Source organism: Malaclemys terrapin, chromosome 1, assembly GCF_027887155.1.
Source record: "Malaclemys terrapin pileata isolate rMalTer1 chromosome 1, rMalTer1.hap1, whole genome shotgun sequence".
Classification (NCBI taxonomy): Eukaryota; Metazoa; Chordata; order Testudines; family Emydidae; genus Malaclemys; species Malaclemys terrapin.
In genome coordinates, this window is record NC_071505.1 from 234,834,899 (window position 1) to 234,844,808 (window position 9,910).

Below are 9,910 nucleotides of genomic sequence, written 5' to 3' on the forward strand. Positions count from 1 at the left end.
GCAGCCACAGAGCATTGTTTCTATTAACATGAATACTTGAAAATTTATGTTTCTTGGGGTGGACCTTTGTATACCATGTACAGTCTTGAGGATACCTCATTTTTTATTACTTAACCTCTCCCTCTTCATACCCTATGTTACCCACATTAGTCTTATGGAAAAGGATAATCAAATTCCCTTCAAACCCCATCAACAATGCTTTTTAAAATCAGACTGCAGCCTCAGTGTTGAATGGCACAAATTATTCCTTCTCTCTCATATTCTAGAGCTGAGTGCAGAATTCCCAGCCTATTAGCAGCCCAATGAGCAAGAGGATAATACCAAGGTCGGATCCGACAGCCCTTATTCATACCAATAGTCCCATGAGTGGGACTACTCATGCAGCTAATTACTAGTCACTTAAATAAAGATTGCAGAATCAAACCTCAAAAATTAAGCCCAGGTCTCCCGAACAGAAGACTAGAGAATTGTTGCTAGAGAGCAAGGCTAAACTAAAGCATTTTTGTTATAAAAATATATATGTTATAAACAATTGTTTTTGCACATTATTCCTCAAAATACTTTTTAAATTTTTTTTTTAAGAACGCTTTGTTTTACTATAAAAAGTTTTGATATGTGCTATACATACCAGTAGATTTTAGAGGAAATGAGCGGCATTTGAAAGCCACCACAAGTGATGTGTGTATATATATATATATATATATATATATATATATATATAAAAAACACATACCAGAGGAAACCATTAGAATGACCAATCCTCCCTGCCCCCAAAGAAACGACTGACTACATAAAACATTTTCAAAAGGTTTCCCTATGTTACTATGGTCACAAGGGTGAAGAAGTCTTCATAAAAATTAAGGGAAAGGGCCAAATGGAAAATCATTGGAAATAAAATAACAGAATTATTTTTCACTGTTTCCAGACATAGAAATGGTAATAAACCCAGACAGGTTATAGCAGGGAGAAAGTTTTACCTAGGCTTTACAATTCATATTAAATCCATGTATAGTGATAGGTTTATAAAATGATTTGGAAGAGTTGAATAAAACCTGTCAAGCCTGCACCTCACATCTGAAGAGTGCAAGAATCTGACATGGATTAACAAATGTAACCTAGCCCCTAAGATTTGTATTAGTTTTCTCTTAAATTTTAAGCAAATTAATTTAAAATACAGATATCTTTACAAATAAGATTTATCTACATTAATAAACTGTAATAAGAGGTTAGCACAATTGTAATATGTTCAATAATTAAATACTCCTTCCAAATCATAGTATGTATATATTTGTAACAGACATTCATACTAATTTTCATAGATGGGTAATAGATTTACTAGCTTTGAAATAAAAATGAATAAAACCTGATGTTAATCCCAAGAATATCAAAATGCAAAACTAAGGAATTAAGAGAAGAATATGCCTCATCTTGAAGAGAAGGCTTGGCATGTGCTTTCAAATGTAAACACAACATACCTTGGCAAAAATACAACCAACTTAAAAAAAAAATCTGCATCCAAATATCTGTTGTAAGTTTTGTATTGTTACACTCTTCTTCATTTTCCCTACTACAGTATACATTTTTAATAGGGGAACATACAAACTTTTTCCTTTGCACACTATCAATGTAAAGATGCAGCTGTGTGCATTTCTCCTTCTGTTTCCTGAAATGGGCCATTGTGATATGGCACTAAATAATAAAGGTAAGCTGTATCAAAAAATACAGAACATCAAGACTGATTTCTTTCCATTGACCAAAATAAAAGAATTTCAGAGTACGTGTTCTCTTACATTGGTATATTAACGTATATTTAACGTAATTTAGCAGTCAGTGGGGAAAAACAATCGTTTTACAAACCCTGAGTTCAATTTTAAACCTGCAGCTTTCTAGAGGATGTGCTGATTCTTTTCAGGTCATCCTGAGTAATGTCAGAAGTCCCTGAATGTAGAATTCCTATAAGAGAAGAAAAAGTGTGAAGTCAAATTGGTCTTATATTCACTTAATATAGAAGAAACCCATTCAGAGGTTTATGTGTGTAAAACGTAAGTGCTTAATCCTGCAAGCTCTCTTTGTGTGTAACTCCCTTTCACTTCAACAGGGATTCCATGCACAGAGGATTTGCAGGATTAGGCACTAATAGCCCAATTTTCAGAAGCAATGAGCACCCAAAATGCCCACTGAAGTCAAAGGCAACTTTGGGCTCCTTCCACTATCCCTGAAAAATCAGGCTACAAGTGCCTTTCCTACTTCCTGAGCACGACAGTAGGTACACAGCATTTGGGTTCACTTTACAGAAACAGAAAAGTACTATTTTACAGGCAGTGGAAACTCATGAGATAAATGCACTAAATATTATGAAACCAAGATATCAGGAAAGGAGCGAAGAAGATGAAAAAAAGTAAGAGGGAGAAGACAATTATTGTCTGATTTACTTCTGATGTCACAATCCCACTGAAACAGAAAGATGTTAATTGGCTGACAGTCTCCAACCAAATCACAGTCCAATGACTTGATTTGTTTTTTGTGAGAGGCAGAGGAGCAGGAAGGCAGGAGGAATGAAAGAACTGTACTGGTAATGTCAGCATTGGTGTGGGCTCCCAAAATATTTTAGGTATCATAGAACCAGATATTAGCTATGAAAAAGGCCTCTCCTTCCAATGGTGAATTGAGTCTCTTGTCCAATGATTTATCCAGTTATCAGTGATTCAGGTGATAAATGTGATACCATCTCTTCTGTTGAAGAACTATTTCATAGTATAATAAGATCTTACAGGAAGAAAGTAGTTGTATTAACTCCTAATTGTACCTGTTTGAACCGTCCTAAGCAATTTTTCTATTTTGCTGGTTTTAACAACCTTAAAATATTTTTTGTTATTAATTTGGTCAAGATACACGTTTTACATTATTTTTTCTTCTTTCAATCTAGTCTCTTACATTACTGTGGCTGAGTTCGCTCCAGTTTGTCTAAGTTGTCAAAAAACTGGGCAAGGAACAATGATCTGAAGGGTAATTACCACCTTGAACATTCAGTCCAAAAAAACCAAACAAAAGGAAAGAAGAAAAACCTGAAAAACAACAGCTCAGGAAGTACATTCCTTTGGGAATTAAGGAGTTTGTATACACACCCTTTTGTTTAACTAAAACAAATTTAAAAAAAACCAATTTAGTTAAACCTGTAGAAACTTTTAAGTGGACAAACTTAAATTGGTTTATCTGTGGTTTATAGCAATTTAAATTAATTCAGTAAATTAAACCAGTGGAACTTTTATTTGTAGACAACACTTAAGAAAGAAAAAATGGTTACTCACCTTCTCGTAACTGTTGTTCTGCGAGATGTGTTGTTCATGTCCATTCCAATCAGGTGTGTGCGTGTGCACATGCATGGCAGCTGGAAGATTTTTCCCATAGCAGCATCTGTTAGGTCGGCCTGGGGGCCCCCTGGAGTCGTGCCTCCATGGCGCTCAATATATAGCCCTGCCGACCCACCACCCCTTCAGTTTCTTCTTGCCGGCTACTCCGACAGAAGGGTAAGAGGGTGAGTATTGGAATGGACATGAACAACACATCTCGAAGAACAACAGTTACGAGAAGGTGAGTAACCGCTTTTTCTTCTTCGAGTGCTTGTTCATGTCAATTCCAATCAGGTGACACACAAGCCCAAGTTCAGGAAGTGGGGTCGGAGTCGTCCACTGATTGGAGCACTGCTCTTCCAAAGGCCACATAGTCTCTGGCCTGCTGGGTGATTGCATAGTGTGTGCTGAAAGTATGTATAGGGTTACCATCCATCCGGGTTTCCCCGGACATGTCCGACTTTTTCAGCTTTAAATGGCCGTCCGGGGGGAGATTTCTAATCAAGTAGAAATGTCCGGGATTTCCCCCTTCCCCTCGTGCAGAGTGTGGCACGGCTGATTGGACGCCTGGCCTGATTGAAAGCCGCTCGCAGCCACTAGGGCCTCTAGCAGCCAGAGTCCCACCCCCTTCCCCGTTCCCTCCTCCCCCCCCACAGAGCGCGGCAGTGTTTGAGTCCACGTGGAGCCTGTAGCTCTCCCTCTGCCTGGTAAGTGGGGGGAGCAGGGCAAGCGACGGGGGGGTGTAGAGGCTGCAGGGGCAGGGCAGGCAGAGGGCGCAGAGGCTGCAGGGCGAGTGGGGAGCAGGGGGCACAGAGGCTGCAGGGGCGGGGGGGTGCAGAGGCTGCACGGTGAGGCAGAGCAGGGCAGGCAGAGGCATAGAGGCTGCAGGGGCTGCGGGGAGCAGGGAAGCACTTAGCAACCCCCAACCAAGATCAGAGCAGGAGGGAGGAGGGGGAATGCGGGGTGCTCAGAGGAGGGGGCAGAGTTGGGGCAGGGACTTTGGGGAAGGGGTTGGAATGGGGGCGGAGAAAGGGAGGGGTTGGGGCGGGGCCGGGGCGGAGTTGGGGCGGGGCCGGGGCCCCGTGGAGTGTCCTCTTTTTTAAATGTTTGAATATGGTAGCCCTAAGTATGTATGGAGGACCATGTCGCTGCTCTGCAGATTTCCTGGGTGGGAACCTGTGCCAGGAATGCTGTTGAAGAGGCCTGAGCCCTGGTGGAGTGTGCAGTGATTGGAGGCGCAGGTTGTAGCACTCACAGATGCAGGACGTGATCCATGACGAAATCCATTGAAAAGAGACAGGAAGACCGTCTGCCACTGCCATGAATAACTGGACAGACTTTTGGAACGGCTTCGTTCTCTCGATGTAGAAGGCTAGCACTCTGCGGACATCCAATGAGTGAAGCCTCTGGTCCCTGCCGCTTAAGTGCGGCTTAGGACAGAACACTAGGAGGAAGATGTCCTGGTTGATGTGAAACTGGGAGACAACCTTCAGGAGGAAAGCTGGGTGAGGCCTGAGCTTAACCTTGTCCTTACAGAACACAATGTAAGTGGGCTCTGATGTCAGGCCTTGAGCTCAGACACCCTCCTGGCTGAGGTTATCGCTACCAGAAATGCTACCTTGTATGAGAGAGAGAGAGAGAGAGAGAGAGAGAGAGTAGGGAGCCCGTCGCCAAAAGTTCAAAGGGCGGTCCCATGAGTCTGGAAAGATTGAGGTTCCAAGCCGGGACAGGCTGTCGGACACATGGGTATAGCCTGTCAAAATCTTTAAGGAAACAGCTGACCATAGGGTTAGCAAAGACCGAGTGGCCCTCTGCGCCTGTGTAGAAGGCAGAGATGGCGGCCAAGTGAACCTTATTGAGGACATGGACAGCCCCTGCTGCTTGAGATGGAGAAGATAGTCGAGTATAAGTGGCACAGAGGTGAGAATCGGGGACAAACGGTGATGCACCGACCAGATTGAAAATCTCTTCCACTTGGCAAGGTAGGTGCCTCTTATGGAGGGTTTCTGCTGCCAAGGAAGACTTGTCTAACCTGATCCGAGCAAGAAAGTTCCATTGGATTCAGCCATGGAGCTTCCATGCCATGAGGTGCAGCGACTTGAGCTTCGGTTGGAGATGGCCGTGATCCTGAGTTAGTAAGTCCGGGAAGAGCGGCAAGGTGACTGGAGCTTCCACGGACATTTCCAGGAGTGATGTGTACCACTGTTGGAGGGGTCAGGCTGGAGCTATCAATATCACCAAAGCTTGTTCCCTCCGTATCTTGAGGAGCACCTTTTGAACAAGAGGGATAGGCGGAAATGCTTATAAGAAATGACCTCCCCGCTGGGAGGAGGAACGCAGCTGCGATGGAGCTCGGGCTGTGATTCAGGAAGGAGCAAAACTGCTGGCACTTCCTTTTGCGTTGTGTGGTGAACAGGTCTATCTGGGGAAAGCCCCACCAATGGAAGACTGAGTTCACAATGTCCGGGTGAAGGGACCACTCATGGCTGTGGAACAACCTGCTGAAATAGTCCGCCAACTCATTCTGTACTCCAGGGAGGTACAATGCTTGCAGATGTATCGAATGCTCTACACACACAAGTCCCACAGCATGAGGGCTTCCTGGCACAGGGAACAGGAGCGTGCACCCCCTGCTTGTTGATATAAAACATTGCCGTGGTGGTGTCTGTCATAACTGATATACATCTCCCTGTCAAGTGGGCTCAGAAAGTTTGGCATGCCAGGGATACTGCTCTCAGCTCTCTGACATTGATGTGGAGAGCGAGTTCCGCCTGAGACTAGAGGCCTTGTGTACTGAGGTCTCCCAAATGTGCTCCCCAGCCCAAGGCTGATGCATCTGTCACTAGCGAGAGAAATGGCTGAGGGCTGGTGAAGGGGACCCCCGCACATATTAAGGTCAAGCCAGCATAGGAGGGAGTCGAGTACCGGGTGAGGCAGGGTTACGATCCTGTCCAAGCGATCCCAGACTGGCCGATACACTGACGCTAGCCATTACTGAAGAGGTTGAAGCCTGAATCTGGCATGCTGTACTACGTGGGTACAAGCAGCCATGTGTCCTACAAGTTTCAGGCAATTCCTTGCTGTGGTGGTGGGGAACTGCCTGAGACCAAGCGCTCAAAATCTCACTTCCGGTAGAAATGGCCTGGCCTGTGTAGAGTCCAGTACTGCCCCTACAAACTTTCTCCTCATTCAGCAGAAGACCCAGTTTGTCGAAAGATGCTCTTATGAAGGCGACTTGAATCTCTATTTGAGTCCTGGATCGGCCCTTGATCAGTCAGTCATTGAGATACGGGAACACCTGTACCTATCGCCTGCGCAGGAACCCGGCCACGACTACCAAGCACTTGGCGAACACGTGGTCAGGATGAACGGGAGGACTGTGAACTGGTAGTGGGTGTTGTTCACCACAAACCTGAAGTATTTTCTGTGGGATGGAGTTATTGCTATGTGAAAGTACACATCCTTCAAGTTGAGGACGGCATACCAGTCTCCTGGATCCAATGAAGGGATGATGGATGCCAAAGAGACCATGGGGGACTTGAGTTTCTTCACAAACCTGTTGAGTTCTCGCAGGTCTAGAATGGGCCTGAGGCCAGCTTTGGATTTTGGTATTAGGGACTAGAAGCCCTTGCTTTTCTGCTCCTGAGGAACCTCTTCCACTGTCCCTACCAATCGGAGCAAGTGCACCTCCTGTATAAGGAGTTTCTCGTGAGAAGCGTCCCTGAAGAGGGCCAGGGAAGGGGGGTGGAAGGGTAGGAGGGCACATAATTGGATGGAGTACCCCTCTCTATTGTGCGGAACACCCAGCAGTCCAAAGTAATATGGGACCATGCATGGTAGAAAGGGGATAGTTGGGATGAAAAGGTAAGGCGGGGTGGATCCAGTTCTTGCTCTGGTGCGCCATCCTTGACCGCACCTTCAAAAGGCCTGTTTTAGGCTTGATGGTAGCTTGGGTTGGCCAGAGCCCTGGCCTGAGGATGGGTGTGGCCTTTTCCTGCCATTCCTATTCCTCCTCCAGGAATCATCCTATTGGTTCTGTTGGTATAACCGCGGAGGAGGTTGTGGCCTGAAGTGCTTCCTCTGTGTGGTGGGAGTGTGTAGGCTATGCAGCCTTTTATCTGTCTTCTCGGAGAACAGAGTTACACCCTCAAAGGGGACTCTCATGGCGGCATCAGCACTGTCCAGCGCACCCTGGAGGGAAGCTCGGGAGATTAGATTGCCCTCCTCAACCAAGGCCGAAAACTTGGCATGGGAGTCTAGGGGAAGTAGCTCCACAAATTTTGCCATTGCCACACAGGTGTTATAAGAGTACTGGCTGACAATGGCCTGCTGGTTTGAAATTCGGATTTGCAATCCACCCATAGAATAGACCTTTTTCCCAAAAAGGTCAAGTCTTTTAGCTTCCCTATTTTTGGGGGAGGGCCCTGGGAAGCCTTGCCGCTTGTGCTGATTGGCAGCGTCCACAACAAGGGAATCAGGCTGCAGGTAGGAATATAGGTGTTCATAGTCCTTAGAGGGCACAAAGTATCATCGTTAGTTGCACTTGGCAGTTGGTGGCAATGAGGCTGGGGTCTGCCACAGGGTCAAGGTGGTGTCCGCAATGGTTTTTATGAGCAGCAGGGCAATATGAGAAGATCCAGAGGGCACGAGGATATCCACCATGGGATCAGAATGCTCAGCTACCTCCTCTACCTTTATGCCCAGATCCTGGGCAACCCGATGCAGCAAGTGCTGCAACACCCTTCTGTCTTCAAGCACCGGGGCTATGGCAGTGCCCACCAATGTCTCGTGCAGCGACGAGGAGGCGGCGGCCCCCATGACAGGCAGCTGCTCCCTGCCATCAGCGGCCAAGGGGTTCCATGACTCTCAGGGGTCCTGGGAAGGTGCTGACATGGACGTTGCCATGCCCGTCGGTGCTGGAGCTGTCAGCGCTGAACTCTATGCTGATATCAGTATCGGAGCTGCTGTCGGTGCCGCCGCCAAAGCCGATGTCGGCACTGAAGCCAGTGTCGGCGATGGTACTGCAGCTGATGGTGGCTCAGTGGCTGGTCGCTTGACTGAAGGTGAAATGAAGGTGGCCAAAGCTACCCAAGTCGCCAATGAGTGAGACCTCTGGCTCCTTTCCTGGCTCTGGTGGAAGGCCCAGGGAGTCCAGAAGGGCCACTGTGATGGGTTCTGCCACTGCGGCAGCCATGGTGCTGGGTATACCCATCTCTCCCACCACAACCTGGACCTCCTGCTCCTATCGGAGAGATAGGAGTCTGACTACGAGGTCTCTGAAAAAGAAGACCATGAAAGCTGTACTTCAGGGCATTGATCATTGGGAGCTCAGGGACCAACTGGGCTCTCTCTCCGGAGATGCTGGTGCCGGAGGATGCTGTGGAGAAGGAGAGCACCGGGACATCATCGCTAGGGGGCAGGGTGGTGCTGATGGCACTGGTGTCTCCTCCGTTCTAGGAGGCAAGAACGGCGCTGTGAGCCGCAGCAAGTCCTGAGCTGCCTCAAAAGCTTCTGGTCTCAAGGGGAGCGGCAGTTGCTAGCTACTAGGGTCTGGCAAGCACGGTAGGCCTGGACTCAACTGCCTTATGTGGGCAGGAGTCGACGTGGCCCTGCCCGGGAATCTGGTGCTGTGGCCCAACTGGGGCTCACAGTCGTCAGCTTCTTGGATTTGGCTGGGGAAGAATGATCCCTCTCCAGCTTCTTTTTCTTCTAAGGCACCAGTGACTGAGACCGGTGCATACATGCCGACTGGCCACGGGAGGAGCTGTGCCGGTGCTGAGTATCTCGGGAAGAGTCCTTTCTTGGCACCAGTTCCCAGGATGACGGCACTGGGGTGCTCCGCACTGACGAGTCTATGCTGGGTGCGGGGTCCCCTGACTCTGGGTTCAAGTGGGGGTGGAGAGCTGCCTCCATAAGGAGAACTTTAAGCCGCTATTTCCTTTCTTTAACAGTTCTGGGACGGAACTCACGGCAGTTTTTACAACGGTCCTTTTGGTGACCTTCCCCATGGCACCTTAAACAAGAGGCATGAGGGTTGCTCTTTGGCATGCGCTTAGCACAGACCTCACAGTCTTTAAACCTTGAGGACCGCGGCTTACCACAGCTCCGGGGAGTCAGAAGGGGGGGTGAAACCCCCCAACTAACCCTAAACGAACTATAAACAACTACTATACAATAACTAATTACAGACGAACTATATACAAATGACAAAGATAAAGGTGCTTGCTAAAGCAAGGGCTATGGGACGTTCCAGCTAACCGTCACTGGCAGTAAGAAGGTACTGAGGGGTAGCGGATCGGCAGGGCTCTATATTGAGCACCGTGGAGGCGCGACTCCAGGGGGTGCCCAGGCTGATCCGACGGATGCTGCTATGGGAAAAAAATCTTCTGGCTACTGTGCACGTGCATTTGCACACACCTGATTGGAAGTCACATGAACAAGCACTCAAAGAAGTGCTTGTTCACCCATGCGGGCAGGGGACTGGACTCGATGACCTGTCGAGGTCCCTTCCAGTCCTAGAATCTATGAATCTAGGAAAGAACTGTACCTTCCCCTGGGAT